This window comes from Canis lupus, chromosome X, assembly GCF_003254725.2.
Source record: "Canis lupus dingo isolate Sandy chromosome X, ASM325472v2, whole genome shotgun sequence".
NCBI lineage: Eukaryota > Metazoa > Chordata > Mammalia > Carnivora > Canidae > Canis > Canis lupus.
In genome coordinates this window covers 10,596,004-10,616,994 of record NC_064281.1, presented here as the reverse complement: position 1 = coordinate 10,616,994, position 20,991 = coordinate 10,596,004, and positions in this window count along the sequence as shown.

The following is a 20,991-nucleotide window of genomic DNA, read 5'->3' as shown; positions in this document are numbered from 1 at the left end:
CTGCGGTTCTCTGGGCTCCAGCAGGAGGACAAAGCGCCCCGGGCACAGTCACCCGCTGTTAGGGTCCCTCACCAGGGCCCCGGCCGGCACTTGCAGACCTTTGCCCCAGGAGCTCATATAAAGCACCTTGGCCGGCCCTCCTCCATCACCTCCTAAAACGACAAAAACGCTGTCACCAGTTTCGCCGTTAGCAGGAACACGATCAATTCCTTGATTTTCTTTAGAGCTGCTGTGTGTGTGTGTGTGTGTGTGTGTGTGTGTGTGTGTGTGTGTGTGTGTCGGCGAGAGGAGTTAGCATGCACGTCGCGTGTGAACCTCGTTCTCTTTCAGCGCGTCTGGCCGTGAGCGAGCCCCGCCAGGTGCCCGCAGCCACTCGCGCTCCAGGCCCCCGACGTCGGCCCGGTTCTCCCGGGACCCAGGCCTGGAAGCCGCTGACCGCCCCTTGCCCCGAGCTCCTGTCCGCCCCCGGAGCCTAGGGAAGGGGGGAGCCCTGCTCGGGGGAGGAGGCTTTAAAGGGCCGTCAGAACCGCCCCTGGTCCCAGACGCAGAGCCCCCTCCTTCGTCTGAGAGGCAGGCGGTAATTGATTTGACCTGCTTTAAGGGGACAGTCCCCCAGGCATGGCTGAGCGCTAATTGCCACTAATGAGGCTGCATTTCCAAACCGGCCGGGGCGCAGCTCCCGTCCTCTCTCCTGCGAGCGAGCAGCACCCCTGCCGCCGGGTCCCAGGCAAACCTTCCGGCCAGGCCGTCACCCGCGACAAACTCCGCCCCCTCCCCCCTCCCTCCCCGGCCGCCACCGAGGGTCGCGTTCCGAAGGGCCAGCTCCGGGGCCTTGCAAAAGCGCGTGCTGGCCGCTGAGCAGCGTCTACACGTGCATCGCGGCGACGCCGCCCAGAGGAAGTGAGCTCGAAGTGTCACGGGATCGCCGGCAATCACTCTCCTAGTGGCGGGTTCAGCCACGTGCATCTCCCTCCTCCAGAGGAAACCCCAAGGCCCCGTCCGGAAAGCTTTTCTTGCCAGCAGGCGCTTTGGTTGCTCTTCTCAGTGTTACATCAACGCCTTTGTGTCTCAAAAATAGCACGACAGGTCATTCTTTAAATTATAATCGATTGTCCAATTAATTTAGCTCCCGCAAAGCAATCAAGACAGGCCCCCTGGATCAGCCGGGGGATAAAAGAGAGCTTGGCTAATGCAACTACCTGCAAGAGGAGTCCCTCAACCCTTTCGGTAAAGGACCCAGTCAGTGTATATTTGAGTCTTTGCGGGCCATGAAGTGCCTGCCACTCCTCAACTCTGCCTTCGTGGTAGAAAGGCAGCCCTAGGCAATACGCATGTGTTCTGATAAAACTTTATTTACAAAAACACGTATCCAGCTGGATTTGGCCCACAGGCCATCCTTTGCCAACAGCTGACCTAGAGTAAGCTTTCCAAAGATACATCAAATCTGGACGTATACAAAGTTCCACAACCACAAAATGGCCCCAAAGGCCCGAATTCCCCTATAATTATTAATATTAATCAGTTGTATTCCTGGTACCTTGAGAACCATGCTTTATATTCATGAGCTGCAGTTTCCTCACTTATGAAATAAGGGGCTTGACCCAACAATTCCTAGATTCTCTTCCAGTCTACCATGTATAACACCCTCCAATTCTGTAACCGCAAAGCCCTGGCCATGCCTGTTAACCTTCCAAGCTATTGCAGAGTTGACCACTGCGATGTTTCCCCTCTCCTCAGTTCTGATTACTAATCAACCACAAAAAACCACTCAGACTATCTTCTAAGAGCCAAGACCACGATGGAAAAAAACCCAACTGTGAGTAACACCATGTCCTCTACCGCCAAAAATCTCACAAAGCACCTCCCACTCCAAACTAGGAATTCATCCCCGCATACTCTTGGTCAACATGCACATCCTTCTCTCCTCCATTAATCCCTACCAGACCAATCCCATGTTGTGTGACATCTTTCAAATGTCTTACCTTTTCCCCGGGGGTAATGACTCAGTACATCTGTTGTATATTTCTACAGCTGGAGTTGTTATCTGATGTGTTGTTTTTCTATCTTGTGCTTTGGCAAAACAGTTTAAACCCTTCTTCTAAATGTTTGTGGAGGGATCCCTGGGTGGCGCAGCGGTTTGGCGCCAGCCTTTGGCCCAGGGCGCGATCCTGGAGACCCGGAATCGAGTTCCACATCGGGCTCCCGGTGCATGGAGCCTGCTTCTCCCTCTGCCTATGTCTCTGCCTCTCTCTCTCTCTCTCTCTCTCTCTCTCTCTCTGTGACTATCATAAATAAATTTTAAAAAATTAAAAAAAAATAAAATAAATGTTTGTGGATGTGCACACCCTATATTCACAACCTAGTTGGAAAGGGTAATTGGGACTCAGGCATGTGACTGTTTGATGTTCGTGTAGAACAAGAAGAAATAATAGCTAGGAACCCATTGCCTTGGGTAACATTCCTGTTAAGTAGAGTAAAAGGAGGACCGCCTGGGTGATTCAATGGTTGAGTGTCTGCCTTTAGCTCAGGTCATGATCCCGGGGTCCTGGGATCAAGTCCCATATCGGGCTCCCCACAGGATGCCTGCTTCTCCCTCTGCCTATGTCTCTGCCTCTCTCTCTCTGTATCTCTCATGAATAAATAAATAAAATCTTTACTATACTTAAAAAGTATAGTAAAAGGAACAAACTATGTGATGGAATTAAGATCATATGCTTTGGGTTACTTTTCTCATTTAATCTTGCTGTTTTAGCTGTCTAAACTAATAAAGTTCTACGATTAGGGTACAGTAAGTTTGTCTGGGAACCATAGGCCTCTTACTATCATTGCTATCATAGGTTACCCCCTGATATGTCTGCCTTGTGTTAGGCAAGGATAAATCCCTGCTATGACAGGTTGGGAACTTTCTTTAGTACCACTGGTGATACAAATGGGGAGAAGAGTGTGGTGGGATCTATGGGAAAAAAAAGAGAGAAAGAGAGAGAACTTTTTGAAACACTGAGGACTGAAAAATCAATGGAAAAACTCAAGAAACTAGAAAATAAATGATAGAGTAAATGCAAGAAAATAAAAGGAAAAACATGGCAATGATGGCACAGAAATTCAGAAAACAGAAGCAATAGAAAGATTCAACAAAACGAGAACCTAGCTTTAATAAAGAAATTAATAATAAACAAGCTACTAGCAAGACTGATAAATGAATAAAGAGAGGATATGCTAACAAACACTATCATAACCACATAACCAAAGCTATAATAGAAATTTAGAAAAATCATAAAGAATTTAATGAATACATTTATGCCAATAAACATGAAAATGTAGATGCAATGGAAATTCGCTAGACCAGTACTAAACTACTGTAGCAACTACTAGTGTTAATCAATCTCTGTGTTCTTCTTTTCTTACTGGGCACACAGCTGGACAGTGTTTCCCAGGCTCCCTTGTGATTACATGTGGATAGTCATTGAGTTTGAGTTCTGGTCAATGTACTGGCCCATAACAATTTCCTAAACAGTATATATATATATATATATATATATATATATATATATATATATATATATATTTTAATTATTTTTTAAATTCAAACTTATTTTTTAAAATTAGTGTGAACTTAATATCAAAACCAACCAACAACAATACAAGAAAAAGGAATTTCAGAGGCACATAGATTTTTTTTTAAAGAATTCCAAATAAAATATTAGCAAATAAAATCCAACAGTGGTTTTTAAATTAATACATTGAACTTAGTAGAGTGTGTTTACACTTTGGTAAAACAAAAATACACTGATGTAATCTACCACATAAACAAGCTACAGGAGAAAAGTTATTTGGCTATCTCAGTGGAAACAAAAAGAAGGACTTTTGTTAACAAAAATAATATCTTCTAAAAACACCTATATTATATCATATTTATTGGTAAGATCTTAAGAATTACCCATTAAAGTCAAGGAAAAGACCAGCTACCCTGCTCCCCTTACTATCATTGAATATTTAATGGGGGGCTTACACCATAAAATAATACTACAAAAGGGAATAAAGGAGATACAAGAACGAGAAATAGAGAGAAAACTAATTTGTAGATGATATAACCATCTTGAGAAATGCAGAATAACCAAAAAGCCATTGTTAGAACTAGTAAGAGAATTCAGCAGGATTACTGGTACAGGCTCACCGTACCTAAATCCACATACCTCCTACACATTAGCAATGTGCAATTAGAGAGTGCATATAAATGTTTCAATCAATGACAAAAAAAAAGTACTGAAAGATTCCTAGGAACACAATTAGTAATGTATACACAAGTCCCTTTTGGATGAATTTACAAAATGTCATAGAATGGCATAAAAGACATGAAAAATGACAGAAGAGCAACATAATATATATGCCAATTATTCCTGAATCAGTCTGAAAAATGGAAGTCCTCAAAAGAGTATGTGGTGCACAGAAAGGAATCAACTAATAATAACTACTATTTCTAGATTTTATTGCTTATCAATTCCTTTTTTAAATTGTATCATTGTGAATGAGTAAGAACACTTAACAGGAAATTTACCCTCTCTCTTAACAAATTTTCAAGTGTACAGTACATCATTGTTGGCTACAGGTACAATGTTGTACCGCAGATCTCTAGAGCGTATTCATCTTGCTTAAATAAAACTTTATGCCCATGTATTAGTAACTTCTCATTTCCTCCCTCTTCCAGCCTCTGGAAACCACCATTCTACTCATCAGATTCTATGAATCTGACCATCTTAAATACTTTGTATAAATGGAATCATGCAGTTTTAGTTTTTCTATGACTGGCTTATTTCACTTAGAAAAATGTCCTCAAGGTTTATCCATGTTGTTGCATATTGCAGAATTCCCTTCTTTTTGAAGGCTGAGTAGTATTTCATTATATGTATACACCACATTTTCTTTATCCACTCATCTGTCACTGGACATCTAGTTTGTTTCTACATTTTGGCTACCATGAATAGTGCTGCAGTGCACATAGGAATGTTAATGTATTTTTGAAATCTTTATTTCAATTCTTTTAGGTAAATACTCAGAAGTGAGATTGCCGGATGATATGGTCGTACCTTTTTATTTTTTTTAAGATTTTAATTATTTATTCATGAGAGACACAGAGAGAGAGAGAGAGAGAGAGAGAGAGAGGCAGAGACACAGGCAGAGGGAGAAGCAGGCTCCATGCAGGGAGCCCGATGTGAGACTCGACCCCGGGTCTCCAGGATCAGGCCCTGGGCTGAAGGCAGCGCTAAACCGCTGAGCCAGCCAGGCTGCCCCATGGTAGTACCTTTTTTTAATCTTTTAAGGAACCTTCACACAGTCTTTCATAGCAGCTGCATCATCTTGCATTCCTACCAACAATGTGCAAAAGTTCCACAATCTCTACATCCTTGCCATTGTGTGTTGTCTTTTTTTTAAATAGTCATCCTAATAGGTGTGAAGTGATATCTCATTGTGGTCTTAATTTGCATTTCCATGACGATTAGTAAAGCTGAATATATCTTTTAATGTACCCATTTGGCCATTTGTATGTCTCCTTTGAGAAAAAAAAAATGTCTATCCAAGTTCTGAGCTCATTTTTTAAATTGAGTTACTAGGGTTTGGGTTTTTTTTTTTAATTGAGTTGTAGGAATTCTTTTTATTTTAAGAATTAACCCCTTATCCGATATACAGTTTGAAAATATTTTCTTTCATCTTGTAGGTTGACTTCTCACTGTTGATTATTTCCTTTGCTATGCAGAAGCTTTTTAATTTGATGTAGTCCCGCTGTTTCTGTTTTTGTTTCTGTTGTCTGTGCTTTTGGTGTCATATCCATGAAATTATTGCCAAGGCCAATGTCATGAAGTCTCTTACCCACCATTTTCTCCTAGGAATTTTACATTTCAGGTCTTGTGTTTAAGTCTTCAATCCATTTTGAGTGATAGTCGTGTATGGTGTGAAATAAGAGTCCAGTTTTATTCTTTTGCGTGTGTGATATCCAGTTTTCCCAATACCATTTGTTGAAGAGGCTGTCCTTTTGCCCTTATGTATTCTTGACACTTTGTCAAAGATCAATTGACTGTTGCATACCAATTCTTGACCAGCTATCATTAACAGTTAATCCTGTAGAGGGCAAAAAATGATCTTTGCTATTTCCTTTGCAACTCTTACCATACTTACCTCATTACTTGGCTAATTCTATCAGACTCCACCTCTTTACATGTAGATTCTGTGGCTATTTCGTCTTTTATTTCCTACAGTATCTGGTTCATTGCCTGTAAGTGCTGAATAAATATTTATTGAATGAACGAAGGCTGAACTTGGCCAAAATTATAAACGTTTGATATATTATTGCAATATGCAGCTTCTTTACTTTACATACAAGGCTGACACTTTGAATTAAAGCATTAAATTCGGTTTGAGTTCTGGCTTTATCATGAATAGCTCTTTGACTTGAAGCAGGTCACCTCTGAGTTACAGTTTCTCCAACTTTAATATAAGGGGATTGAACTAGATGCTATGAAAGGTCTCTTACAGCTCTAACATCTTATGAATGATACCAGGATAGATTTATGCTAATTCACGTTCAAGTTCTCAGTCATTCCTTCTTGTGATTATCAAGATATATTTTGGGTAGTAAGGGTAGGAATCAAGGTCACTCTGTGGCCAAGAGTGAAAGAAAGCTATCTTAAGACCTGCAAATTCACGATATATGGTAATCATTAAGATTGTTCCCCAATAGTTCCCTCTCTCCTTCTGAGTAAATGATAGTTTCAAACTCTACTACCCATCTGAAATTAGATATGGCCTCATGACTAGCTTTGGCCGGTGAAATGTGAGCAACAATAACATATGTCACTTTCAAGTGGAAACTTTAAGAGTAAGCGTGTGCTTTGTTATGTTTTCTATCCCTATATACCATGATGCTATGCAGCATTCCAGATTGACATTGGTCACAGGTTGAGAGTAAAGCAGAGTGAAATCTCCAGCTAATTCTCAATGAACATGCAGTGAAAGCAAGAAACAAACCTTCATTGTTTTATTCTTCTGATTTGGGGAGGTAATTTTTGCCACAGCAAAACTCAAACCTATCCAAGTTAACACTATATTAGTACTGTGCTCTGATTTAGTAGTTGTTAGTTTCCTGTCATAATACACTGGTTATCCTCATTAACTGTGGATATCTTGCCAGTATTTTATCACTATGAATGATGTAAAGTTCTTTTAGAATAGGGATATAATCTGTGTAGTTCCCCATTGTATCTCCAGAGTTTGGAATGATTTTCTCCTTTGCTATAAATTAGAGAGAATGCACAGTTGTCTCTGTAATAAAATTATGCTTGGTTTCTTACATCGCAATATGTTTTTTTTTTTTGAGTGGGGAGAAAAGGAATGGAGATGAGGCTACTGACCTTAAAACTGGATATAACCCTGAGTCCACTGATCTGAACATGTGGAAAAAAATTGAACACAGCTGAGACACTCTGTCCAGACAGACTACAACCCAACCATAATAACAGATTCAGTTCTTTGAATGCCAACATCATATCTCAGGCAGTAGGGGTATTTTAAAAGCATAAGGTTTCAATGTGCCCCTTGTTTCAACCATCTTTGTGTATCTTGTTTACATTTACATAAATGATTGATTGTTTCATGCTAAACATATGACAGTGGAAATTGTTACTACACACATAGTCTCTTTTTGGAATGTGAAAAGGAATGATAAATATTTGAAAGCTTGATATGAATAGGTATTTTCAAATATGTCATTTTTTTATAAAATTTTTAATTGATGTAAAATTTGCATACAAAAACAGTGTTTAATTCATGCGAATGCAGCCCAATGAATTTTCACAAACTGAAACATCTGTTTAATCAGCAGCCAGGTCAAGAAACAGAACATGGTCAGGGCACCTGGCTGGCTCAGTCAGTACAGCATATGACTCTTGATCTCAAGGTTGTGAGTTCAAGCCCCATGTTAGACCTAGAGCTAAAGAAAGAAAGAAAAAAGAGAAAAGAAAGAAAAAGAGAGAGGAGGAGGGAGAGGAAGAAAGAGATAAAGAGAGAGAAACAGAGAGAAAGAAAGAAAGAAAGAAAGAAAGAAAGAAAGAAAGAAAGAAAGAAAGAAAGAAAGAAAAAGAAAACATGACAACATGACCAGCAACCTTAAGATCCCCCCTCTGCCTTGGGCTCATTTTTAATCCTTTTATCCCAAAGGTAACCACTATCATGATTTCTAATAGAATAAATAGATTTGCCTGGTTTTGAAGTCTTTGTAAATGGAACCAGAAAATATGTATTTGTCTGTGTCTTTTTTTCTTTCAGCATCATGCTTGTGAGATCCATCTGTATTATTATTGCATGTAGTTATAGTTTGTTCATTTTCATTGCACATAGTATTCCATGGTGTGAAGATACTACAATGTATTTATTTATCTATTTTAAATAGGCAAGCTAATAGGCATTTGAGTAGTTTACAGTTTGAAGCTATTATGAATGGGGCTGCTATGAACATTCCAGTACATATATTTTTAGCTTATATGAATACATTCTTTAGGCATATATCTAGGAATGCTGGGTCAAAGGAATGCATGTGCTCAGTTTTTTAAAATACAATTTCTCAAAGTGGTCATGTGATCAACTGCAGAAATGGTACATAAATAGATAGAAAATTTAGAGCTCACAACTTCTACATGATGTCAAACCTTCTTGAGCACAAATTCATGCTGCTTGGAAGTCAACATCGAAAAGTGCTATCATTTGAGCCCCGACGCCTGTTTCTAGCGCAGAAGCTGGTTATCCAGTAATATTGAGTAAAACATCCCCTGAAAAACACCTTTTGGTGTCACACTCTGGAATTTTATTTATAGATTCATGTTCTTCACCCCAGTAGAATTTTTCACATGTAGGGTGACTTGATTTTATTATATTTGATATTTACATGTCTCTTAGCCTTTAACATTTGTCTTTTATCACATTTCTGAGTATAAAGAACTTTCTCTGATGTGATGCCAGTACCATGTACATATGAAAGAGGATGTGAAAAGGGTCAAGCTAGAAGAACCAACCTTAGGCGTACCCAGCAGGTTTTGGACCTTGCATAGTAGGAAGTCAAAAGTATATCATCCCTGAAATCAAGTGAGATGTGGTGTAAAACTTAGGCAGATTGTAAATGTTTGTGCAGAAGACTCAACAGAGGATTGGCAGAGGCCACAAAGAGAGTGCCGGGGCCATCCTCCCATTCCCAGGCATTTATGTGCTGTAGTGACATCCTTCCCAAGTAGAGACTAGTCATATATGAGCTTTAGTTAAAAGGAGTCCTGAGTTGAAATTCTAGCAAAGATCACTTTGCTTCCTTGAGATGCAGTTTACTCATATATAATGCATCCCTTGGTGAGTAGTAAGGATTGGGAGATATATTTATCACTTAGCAAGGATCTGATAACAGAGCAGACACTTATAATTTATAACTATTAATATTATTACCTTATTGTTATTGTTGATTTTTCTCACCATGGCAAATGCAATTCCACAGCATTTTTTTCCCTCATGGCCCTAACAGAGTTAGTCTGGAAGAAACCCTCTAAAATGTGGCTGGCTGCTGATCTTTTAAGTCAGCAAATGTCTCTATTCTGAACACTGCACAAATGCAAAATAAATGTAAGATGTGGTCTTTCTTTTCTAGTAGGAAGTTGAAAATAATTACCCAAATGACTTATAAAAGGAGGAAGACAGACAACGAATGATTCCACAGAGGTTTGCAGAGAGGAAGGATAGAATCTGGATGGAGCACTGAGATCAGGAAAAAAAAGTGATATAATTGGTGAAAAGGTAATTCCAAGCAGAACTAGTAGAATGGGTAAAAGCTGCGAGTTGGAAAAGGGAAAGGCATGCTCAGACAACAATGACTCTACACGGCTGGGTGGCTCAGTCGGTTAAAGCACCGATTCTTGGTTTTGGCTCAGGTCATGATCTCATGGGTCATGAGATCAAGCCCCGCATTGGGCTTCACACTCAGCAGGGAGTCTGCTTGAAAGATTCTCTCCCCCTGCTCTCTCTAAGATAAGTAAATCTTTCGAAAAAAAAAAAAAAGCTGACTAGTGTAGGGTACAGATTAGAGTCATGGGACAGACAATTGGAATGTACAACTATGGAGCCAGGAGTAGACATCTGGGTGAGGTTCAGGAGGCAATGACAGCTCTTAGGTAGACAATCAAGGAAGATAACGCTGAAAAACTGAGCAAAGTAGAGAAATCAGAAGTAAAGAGGTAAGGGGAAATTATTGCAGTGTGCAGTTAGGACACAGAAGCCTTGTTAGTCTGGTTAGTGTGGGGCTTTTGCATAGAAAAGAGGAGTTCCATAGAAAGAGGGCATTGTGACACAAGTCAGAAAGAGAAAGACTTATACTGTATGGTATCATATATGAGAAATCTAAAAAAGCCAAACTCATAGAAACAGAGAATAGAATGGTGGTTACCAGGGGCTGTGGGCCAGGGGTCAGGGGGGATGGAGAGATGCTGGTCAAAGGGTACAAACTAGCAGTTATAAGATGAATAGGTTCCGGGAAGCTCACGCACAGCATGGTGATTGTAGTTAATAATAATGTATTTTATACTTGAAAGTTGCTAAGTGAGTAGATCTTAAACGTTCTCACCACAAAACAAATTATGCGATGTGATGGAGGTGTTAGCTAATGCTGCAGCGGTAATCACTTTGCACTGTGTAAGTATATCGAGTCAACATGTTGCACACCTGAACCTTACACCATGCTATATGTCAATTATATCTCAATAAATGCTGGGGAAACGTTTTAAACAAAAGACAGAAAACGTTCCTTAGACAAGACATATTAGAAAGGCCCTTCAATGATAGAATGGACTGGACTTGGCCACTGAGGTCAAGTGTCAAGTCTGAACTCAGAAGTTTTGCGTGTCAATGACTAGGTGAACAGTGGGCCACCAGTACAAGCCCGGAAGTCGGGCGGGCTCAGCTTGCTTGGGAAAAGGATGAAGAGGTTACTGTGGCCAAATTGTTAGGGCCGCCCTGTCAGAGATGTTCTGATGGGCAAGTAAGGATTCAAAATTTGTATCAGGAAAGAGTTGTATGCTAGAGAGAAGAGTTGGTCGTGATCCAGAAACAAAGCTCAAAGGATCTTACATGGTGGAAATTAAAAATTCTGCGTCATCTATGGAAGTGGGAAAAGAGGAAATAAAGTTTTAATAGGCCTGTAGCAATTTATAGCACTAAAATAAAAACAGTATATATTTCTGTGAGTTGTCTAGGAAAAACACATTGGTGATTGGCAATAAGAAACATTATTCTGGGAATCATTCCAGGACCACAAGGCCTTCTTGCTTGTTGCTTCAGGTTCTAAATTTCCTTCCTAATGTCGGGGTAGCTCTCAGTTCCTGCCTAGTTCTTCTCTCCAGCCCTGGCTTCAAAGCCTGGCTCAGTTTTCCACATATTCTCCTTCACAGAGTTTCAAAAAGAAGCTCACATTCTCCTTTTATTCTTTTTTTTTTTTTTTTTTTGGTCATCCAAGTATTCCTATTATAGCACAGAAATAAATGAGAAGTAGCAAACAGTGAGTAAGTTGTAGACTTACCATGAAATCTTTAAAAATGCTGATACTCATTATCCCTCACCTCATGCAAATATCAGGCAATGGTGTGCTGAAGCCAGTGTGTCCTGGCTTGTGAGAGCCAATTATTAGATATTTAGAAATTTTGCAATCCAGCGGCCACACATTAGCTATTAAAAATTAAATTATACAGATTCGCAATGGAATTATCAAAAACAAAGGTAACACTCAAACTCATCACTTCCTAATTATTTTACTATTATCTATATGCTTGCAGTTATTTGTGTCTAATATATCTGTGAAAATACTATCTAATGATGGGCTATTTGTGCATCACTTCCCTATTCTGCATACGATGACATCATATTGGTAGCCTTAAATAGGCCATTGTGAGAGAATTTACTACAAATCAGACTTTATTCATTTTCCCTTGGAGACCCAATTGTTAAACACCTACCAGGACCAGGACCACCATTGCTTTTGGGTATGTGTAGTGTCATAAAAGCAAATATCATGGGTTAAGGCACTAAGTTGGAGCCTCAGTTCCATTCTTTACTGATAGACCTGAACAAGTCACTAAATGTCTCTTGAGTGCCTATGAGACAGTATATTGATACCCTTCTCCCAAAACAATATGTGTCGAAAACTCTACTCACGTAGCCCCATGGGAATCCATCCCCATCTCATATCTAGGGAATTAGCTTGCCCAACTGTGTCTAGGTAGGACAGTTGACCAGGCTGTGCCTAAAGCAGTCCAGGTCCATTTGGGTTGTAACTACTATGTAATTTGGTGAGATATTTGATCCTTCTAAGGTCGGTACTTAACCTTCTCCCTGGTAACATATGAGACCAGTCAGGAACGTTATCATACCCTAGTTGCAGGGAAGGACAGTGGCCTAGATTAGATCAGCAATGGTAAAGTATAGCCAATACTCTCTCATTTCCCTCCTCACCCCAGGAAAGAGCATCCTTAGGACCTGTCATTAAAATATTACCGTATCAAAAACACCTTAAAATACAATTTCATGAATACACATTCTTTCTAACAAGGAAAGAAGCATGGGGGTGTGTATATGTGTGTTTTTCGAGTGCTATCATGGAATACATAAGCTAGATTTATTTTTATAACTCCTGCTAGTAGAGCTATAAGCTACAAGAAACCTTTAGGATGGAACTTTAAAAAAAAAAAACAAATATGTATTAAAAGAGTACAGAAAATGATTTGCATCCTACGTGATGACATTTTGTCAAACCATCTGTAAAATTTATTTTGATGGGTTTCAGAGCCCATGTTTTCAGCCTGAAAAGTACATTCAAGTGATTTGTGTCAGCTTGTATGATTGGATGGTTGGCCTAGTTAATTCCACCACCTGTCTCAGTCATCAGTTCTTATTAGCTCTCATTTGATGAGGAAAACAATCTCTGGATTTCTACTTCCTCTTCAAATACCAAAGGATGTTTCATTTTTATTTAGATCTCAGCCTATCTTTCTGATATTTGAAGTCTGTTGTAAATTCAGCTTCTCCATTGTTTGTTCATATAACCCATTATCATGTGTGTGATGAAACCAACTCTTTCTTATTAGAAACAAAACAAACATGAATATTGAATGTGTTCTACAACTTCCAAACATTCAAGTAACATTTAAGAATGCATAACTTGAGGGGACGCCTGGGCGGCTCAGTGGTTGAGCGTCTGCCTTTGGCCCAGGGCGTGATCCTGAAGACCTGGGATCGAGTCCTGCATCAGGCTCCCTGCATGGAGCCTGCTTCTCCCTCTGCCTGTGTCTCTGCCTCTGTGTGTGTGTGTGTGTCTCTCATGAATAAATAAATAAAATCTTTAAAAAAAGAAAAGAATACATATCTTGAGGTTAGTACTTTGCTAATTTCAGATTCCTAAGAATTTTTATGTTACTACGTTGATTGTCCAATTCCTGTATTTCAGGATGGAAACTAATCAATGGGTAAGACTTGAAACCAGGAATATAATTGGGTCCATTTCAATTGGGCCACAAAAAATGGAAAGCTAAAGGTCAATTTATCACATGCTATGTTCAAGAATAATCCCAGATGTCAAATGTGCCAGAATCCAGGATGAGCTGTAACCACCCAAAGCAAAGATAAGGGATCCTAAAAACTAATATATCTTCATGAAATTCCAGGAAGAATTTCAAAGTACATATATACAGAAATGAACACAGAGATTGTAAAATCACTGCATTAGATAGAATATAGATAACCATGGCTACAGGATGCATCTTAGAGTCCTGATACTGCAGACAATAGGCTATGTTTAAAACTAAAACCCTAACATTACTTTTAGCATGCCTGTCAATCAGATAATCTAGGATACTGGCTACATACCTGGATTCTTCTTTGGGAGATCAACAAGCAAATAAGTGCATGACTTTCTAAACGAATATGTGGGAGATCTTTAAAGTAGCCTTCTTTCATTCTCTCAGTGTGGCAATCATATTTTCAAGAGACACAGGTGCCTTGTATACGTGAGACATGGAGATAATGTAGTGAAAAAGAATAAGGTCTCTCCCATGAGGAGTTGCGTGTACTCTGGAAGAAAAGACACTTAAACTAATAATCATTGCGTAGAGTAAAACTACAAATCGACTAAAAGTCCTACAGGAGTATCTATCTACCTTTAAATTCTAATTGAAGAGCCGAGTGCATTTTTTACCAACGTTTGAAAGATTTAAATACCTCTAAACTAAGATGTGAAATCCAAGTTGCCTTTTCAAACCGTTTTTGAGACTTTGAAAACTAAAAATGCTATGAATCACAGGGGTGCAAGGAAGTAAGGAGAAAGGCATCTGGGTAGACAGATGGGACCTGAGGGGGGAAAGACTAGGCTGTGGAGGTCTTTGGAGCCAACACTTCTCCCTACCGTGCCCTCATTTCCCTCTTTGAGCAGCAGATCAACTGGTTTTGGGCTTTGTTCCAACAAAAGCAAAGTTAGCAAGTTCTTGACAGAGCTGTGCATGTTCATCAACAGAGGTCAGCACCATCCAAGTCAATTTAGAGCTTGTTTTGCTCAGAATCAGGATTAAATCCATTGCTCAATCACTAAATACAGACATACTTTACATAGTCACTGATGTTAATAGTTGTTTTCCTAGGCGTTCTTAGAAAGTTATTCCACTTTTGAAATGATTCTTTTTTTGTTTTCACCTCAAAAGGCACTAAAGAAATACACTAAAGAAATAATATACCAACATTACCGTTTCAGAAAAAGACATGCTCCACGATTTACTTGAAACAATAATTTCTTAGTCAGAGAAAATCATATGGAACATATTTGAATTGTGTGACTTATTGGAATAAACCCAAATGCTTTGCTTTGAGTTCATACAGCCAGCAACAGAAATTGTTTATAGATCTTCAAGCTGTTGAGTGCATGAAATATTTCCATGTTTCAAGCCCCTCTCATAAATGAGCCTTTATTTTGACCTATAAATGGTTTCCTGTGCTATAATATTTAAAAGGCCAGTGTAAGTGCAAAATAATCATAATCTCCCTAAAGGGTGGAAAAATCAGTGGATGAAATGAGGCTGAAAGAAAAATACACATTGTAGAGAATGATTCCCTGATACCTCTTCTCCACCACCCCCAGCCACTCTCAAGACTTGTCTTCTGCCTTTGTCAAGTGTAACAAACTTTTCTTACATTTCTTTTTTTAAAAGATTTTATTTATTTATTCATGAGAGTCACACAGAGAGAGGCAGAGACACAGGCAGAGGGAGAAGCAGGCTCCCTGCGGGGAGCCCGATGCAGGACTCGATCCCAGAACCCCAGGATCACACCCTGAGTTGAAGGCAGATGCTCAACCACTGAGCCATCCAGGCGTCCCAACTTTTCTTATATTTCATGTCAAATAGTGTATTCCTTTATTTTCAGGTTGTTGTTTATTATTTATAAAAGCTTATTTTCATTGTTCAGTGAATATTTTTCTACCTGTAAAAAATTAATGAGGGGTCTTGGTTTGGGATGGGATGCAGCATAATCTTTCCCATTAATATTAATGGAAATGTTTTATTATTTAATGACTTCTCACTTTGCCGTCAGGTTTTCAGGTAAAATTTAAAGTCAAAAAGTGAGGGCTGGGACGCCTGGGTGGCTCAGTGGTTGAGCGTCTGCCTTTTTAGCTCAGGGCATGACCCCGGGGTCCCAGGATCGAGTCTCACATTGGGCCCCCCGTAGGGAGCCTGCTTCTCCTTCTGCCTGTGTCTCTACCTTTCTCTATATCTCTCATGAATAAATAAATAAAATATTTTTTAAGTGAGGGCTAAGTTTGTTTGTTGAGGAACTACTATGTTTTTATGAGTTTCAATTTAAATTCCAATTAGTTACCAGATAGTATAATATTAGTTTCAGGTGTACAATATAGTGATCCAACACTTCCGTGCATCACCCAGTGCTTATCACAAGTGCCCTCCTTCATCCCCATCACCTGTTTCCTCATCCCCCCATCCTCCTCCCCTCTGATGACCATCAGTTTGTTCTTTGTAGTTAAGAGTCTGTTTCATGGTTTGCCTCTCTCTCTTTTTTTTCCCCTTTGCTCATTTGTTTTGTTTCTAAATTTCACATATGAGTGAAATCATATGGCATTTGTCTTTCTCTGACTTATTTCACTTAGCATCATACTCTCTAGCTCCATCCATGTCATTGCAAATGACAAGATTTCGTTCTTTTTATGGCTGAGTAATATTCCTCTGTGTGTGTGTGTGTGTGTGTGTGTGTGTGTGTGTGTGTGTGTATCACATCTTTTTTTTTCTCTCAGATCTAGGATTAGGGTTCTAGGGTTAGGGTTAAGACACAATGATGGTGAGGGTTAGGGTTAGGGTCTGTGCCTGGTATCCTGCAGTTCAGAGACTTCTCCGGAGAATAAAACCCCAGATTTCTTCTGAGTGAGAGTAGGCATGGCAGCCATCTAAGGAGATGAGGGAAGGAGGGGATTGGGGGCTCTAAATACTCTTTAAATAGATACTCAATAGTTCCTTCTGTTTTAATTTCTACCTTTGCACTCATTTTAAGAGATTTTTACTAATTCTTTAATGTTTGGGGTCTTCTTCAGAATAACTAGGCTGCTTCTCAGCTTTTCTTATCCTGTGTTCAGGAACCTACTTTCTTACATCTAGGGTTAGGATTGGGGTTAGGGTTAGGGCAAGAGTAAGGGTTAGGGTATGTCCCTCTTATCCTGCAGTTCAGAGACCTCTCCAGAGGGTTCAGTTTAGGGTTAGGGTTGCTTGTTAAGGGCTTGGGGTCAGGGTAGGGATAGGGTTAGGGTATGAACTCCTGTGTTTTAGAAATTGTGTTAAGCACTGAGGGGAAAGTTATGGAACAGACCAGTGCTGTTCCTGGCTTCTTGGAGTTTGCAGTTAATCTGGGAAGATGGTAGAAATCAATTTTTTATTTTCCAGAGATATGGTTCTATCTGCCTGAAGTTGTATACAGTGCATACATATATCAAATCATCATGTTGGATGATCTAAATAACTTACTTTTTTGTCAGTTATACCTCAGAGAGAATGAGAGAGAGAGAGAGAGAGAGAGAGAACTAGCTAGCTAGCTAGCTTCTGGTTTCTGTGTTGGAAGCTTGCCACCTTCAGAGGGATCAGGTGTATTTTTCTCAGGTCAGGGAACATTCAGTATCCTCTCTCAAAAACCGTAAATAAAGGGAGACCTAGGTTAGGCCCTCAAGAGAATTTACAACCCAACAAATATCCCACCCGAAATCCTTGTGTTATCCTCCTAGACATCCAAATTAGTTTGAACGTAGATAATTGGAATGGCAGAGTGTAACCAAAGGAGTAGGGTATTTAGAGACAGAAGTTCTGGTTAAGTTCCACCTTCACCATTTGCCAGCGAAGAATTTTGGGTAAGTCACTGTACTTTTCTGAACTTTGCTTTCTTGGCTATAAAATATTATCTGCCACATGGACAATAATAACCACCACATGGACTTGTCATGAAGTTCAAATAAAATGTATCTGAAAGGATTTTGTAAACTGTGACTTTACTAGCCCTTGGTAATTATCCTTAGCATCATTCATTCACTCATTCACTCATTCATTTATCTGCCAGCAATCATTAATTGGGAACCTAGCACATGTTCTAACTACAATGAATAATGAAAAGCTTCTGTCCTTTGGGATCAGCTATGTGCCTATTCCTTGAGAGTCCATGATTAGCCGAGTGTTCCACTCCAGGATCCAGAGCCATGAACTTCCCTTTGTTCATGCCACCTCTTCACCAAGACAAACATTCACCAGACCTCTACCTTCAAGGAACTTTGATTTTATAAAAAGATACAGTTCTCCAAAACTGAATGTACAAAACTCTCAAAATATAGGAAAATTCAAGTCACTTTTTTCTACACATTTTTCCTTCCAGTATATTACTCATACATGCCCAACAGAAGCTAAATTTATCTATCTCTCCCAGCTAAGCCATCTGTTGCATGTAAACATCAATGATGCATGCATCTAGTTAATTATGGTTCTCAAAAAATCTGACAACCAAGGGACATTAACTGTTAGGTGTTGATGCTGACATTACAGTGGAAAATGAAAAGATCCTTGTGTCAGAATGGATCTCTAATAGGCTTCCCAATAAAGACAGAAAATATGAAAATAGAAGGAAAATATAGGTCTCATGAAAGGAGGCATGAACACATGTCAACACAAAGGGGCAAGGAATGAAGCTTTAAAATTTCAAAGTGTCATTCATGTAATAGGAGAAAATAATTCTAAACCCATTCAAAGGAAAATAATGGGAAGCAAAATAAAATTTTTCAAAATCCAAATTCGCATACTTAGTCTTGCCTTCATGAGCCTCTCAGGCCAAATGCATATCCATAAAGAACATATGTTTATGGATAAATCTCCAATGAGGAACAGTTCTATAAAATATGTTTTCATAGGAATCATTCTGTCAACAGACATTCATTTAATGTAAATTCTGTATTGGCCTAAATTACTATTCCAATAGAAATAAATGGCAAGTTAGAGTAATGGTGAAATCAGTATTATCCCTAAATTAAGGGTATCACCAGCTTACCTATTAATTTTCATGATATTTCTTTCTTACAATACCAAATGAGAAGTCTTCTCTATGCTGTATTAGAAAAAGACTCAAAATAGAGACTATTAAATCAATTTTCATAGAATATTACCCACACTTGAACAAGTAATGATAAAATGAGTACATAACATTGATTTAACTTAATTCTTAGAGCAGGCCCAATGGCAGCTGGTGTCAAATGACAGATAGAACACATTATACCACACTACATCCCATTAAATGCAAGAGCTCAACCAAAGTCATGTCCTCAGTATCTTAATACTGAAAACAATGAACCCCACTCTTTATTCCCACCAAAGTTTAATCTGAGGAATTCAGATAATTTTAATATGTTCTCAACTGTCGGGGTGGCTATACACCACGTGAAGACTGCAGACTCAAAGAACTTAATGAAGTCATTTGTTCTTATGTATCCCGACAGAAAGAAACCTACAGAATCAATATATAGGAAATAAAAAATTCTGTATTTTTTCTCCTGCTTTACCGGCAACATTCCCACCCCCAATAAATCTTGTCTCCATAAGGAATTCGCTCAGATTCTGATCTGCACTCTTGACCGCAGGCACATTTGTCATTCTAGACCAGCAATGGCCCCAGAAGTAAAAACCTCCAGACCATCTTCAACAATTGTATGACCCAGGAAAGCTTTCCAGTGTTTGTAAAGTGCATCTTCACTATGAATATTAAAAGCCCACATATATATTTTATTAGTTTAGCTTTGTTCTAAAAGTTCACAGGAGATTCCAAATGCATGTTTAAAAATATTATAAATCTTTTTGCCAAGCAAAAAAATAACAACACTCCTGTATTTCTGCTCATCTAGGACACCATGAATTGTAAACCTATCATTGAGTCAATAACAACTTTTTGGCAGAAAAATAGAGTATTATATTGATTGTATATAATTATTTCAAAACCATAAAAATATTAGTGGGGGGCATATGACTTAGTATGAAGGCAATGTCATCTGTTTGATAAATGTGAATTATGAGAATTTGCATTTGCTAAGAGAAAGGAATACCTACCAATGTTTGTAAATATGAAGGATGTGGGTACCATACAAAAATTATGAAAGCCTACACTTCACTGGTCCAGGTGTCCAGACACATTATAGTGAACCAAATGATGATAGAAGAATATATGTACATTTGTTTTTCCTTAGTTTTCACAACGATCTGTACAATCTACGTTTAGAAATAGGTAGAGAAGTCTCTGTAAACTTAACCAAGGACAGCTTATTCAATCTCTTTGGCTGACTATATACAATACATTTGGGTTTCATTTATCTTAGTAGTTTGGGAGTAGTAAGACCAACACATGTGAAGTTCCTGTTGCTGAATCAGAACAAACCTGATTTTACATTGAGGCTCACATGGCTATGCTTGAGTCAACAGCCTACAGTCAGCTGACTTGGTACAGAAGTAGATGAAGTAAAGATGATAAGGACGGGTACTGCTGAATGGAGTGGTGGTTGGTACCATATCTCAAGACCCATGTCTAGAAACTTCATTTTTTTAAACTGTTTTTTTTACCAACTTCCTTAAATAATTGCACTCTGAAGCACTGACGATCATCTCTTGACAGGGTAAATTGAGTATGGAGTTAAGTTGTCTCTTACTCGCTGTATTTGTTTCCTATTGATGCTCTAACAAGTTACCGCAAACTTAGTTCCTATAAAGAACACAAATTTATTATCTCACAGTTTTGGGGATCACAAGTCTGAAATGGGCCCCGGTGGATTAAAATAAGGTGTCAACAGGGCTGCATTTCTTTTGGAGGTTCTAGGGGAATATTTGTTTTCTTTGCTTTTTCCAGTGTCTGGAGATTACTTGTATTCCTTAGATCATGGCCCCTTCCTCACATTTTTCCAACCTGTTCTTCATTGTTACATTTCTTTCTCCTTCTTTGCTTCTGTAATCATGTCTCCTTCCCTATCTCTGATTCTTTTGTCTCTCTCTTTTCCTTATAAGAACCCTTATGATTCCACTGGGTCCACCCAGATAATCCATGATAATATTCTCATGTCATAGTCCTTAAATTAATCACATCTACAAAGTCCCTTTTTTTTACATTTTTTTAAATTTTTTATTTATTTATGATAGTCACAGAGAGAGAGAGAGAGAGAGAGGCAGAGACACAGGCAGAGGGAGAAGCAGGCTCCATGCACCGGGAGCCCGATGTGGGATTCGATCCTGGATCTCCAGGATCGCACCCTGGGCCAAAGGCAGGCCCCAAACCGCTGCGCCACCCAGGGATCCCTACAAAGTCCCTTTTGTCATATAAAATAACATGGGGCTTATTTATAGGCTCCAGAGATTAGGACAT